This window comes from Artemia sp. Qi Xiang Cuo, chromosome 18, assembly GCF_049724085.1.
Source record: "Artemia sp. Qi Xiang Cuo chromosome 18, ASM4972408v1, whole genome shotgun sequence".
Taxonomy (NCBI): Eukaryota; Metazoa; Arthropoda; class Branchiopoda; order Anostraca; family Artemiidae; genus Artemia; species Artemia sp. Qi Xiang Cuo.
The window spans coordinates 33,386,438-33,386,980 of record NC_142811.1 but is presented as its reverse complement, the minus strand read 5'-3'; positions in this window follow the sequence as shown (position 1 = coordinate 33,386,980).

The window sequence follows — 543 nt, the reverse complement described above, 5'->3', positions numbered from 1 at the left end:
TTTTAAGAATTACCGTAACTTATAATTTGGACTTGGACAATTTTCCCAGAGGAGATCAGTGTTGCTTGCAGACTAATTCTGGTTAATCAGACAAAAACAATCATCAGTCATTGGAATAAATTAGAAACCAAAATTAAGTTTTCAGAAAATAATAAAAAGATAGTTAGTTTTCCAATTAAGAAAGATCAGCTATAAAGTTTTAGGTATAAAATTTGTTATCATCCCATTAATTACTAATAAATGTTAGGTAGACACTGGTGATGGAGAGTAAATGAGGAAAGTAGAAACATACCTTGCAATAGCCAAATTAAATATGGTCAGTTAATTTCGTCAAAGCTTCAACTATAATTGTAATTGCATCAAAATTGTCTACTTTGAAAAGTTTATTGATACATTACTCATACTTTTAAACATTAACAAAGCTGGAAAGTAAATAGAAAATAGTTAAACTTAATGAAACAAATAGATGTAAATAGAAACAAAGTTAATACATGTCTAATAAAAAAGTGTCTTAGATTAATAATTCCTGCACCTAGTTTTATT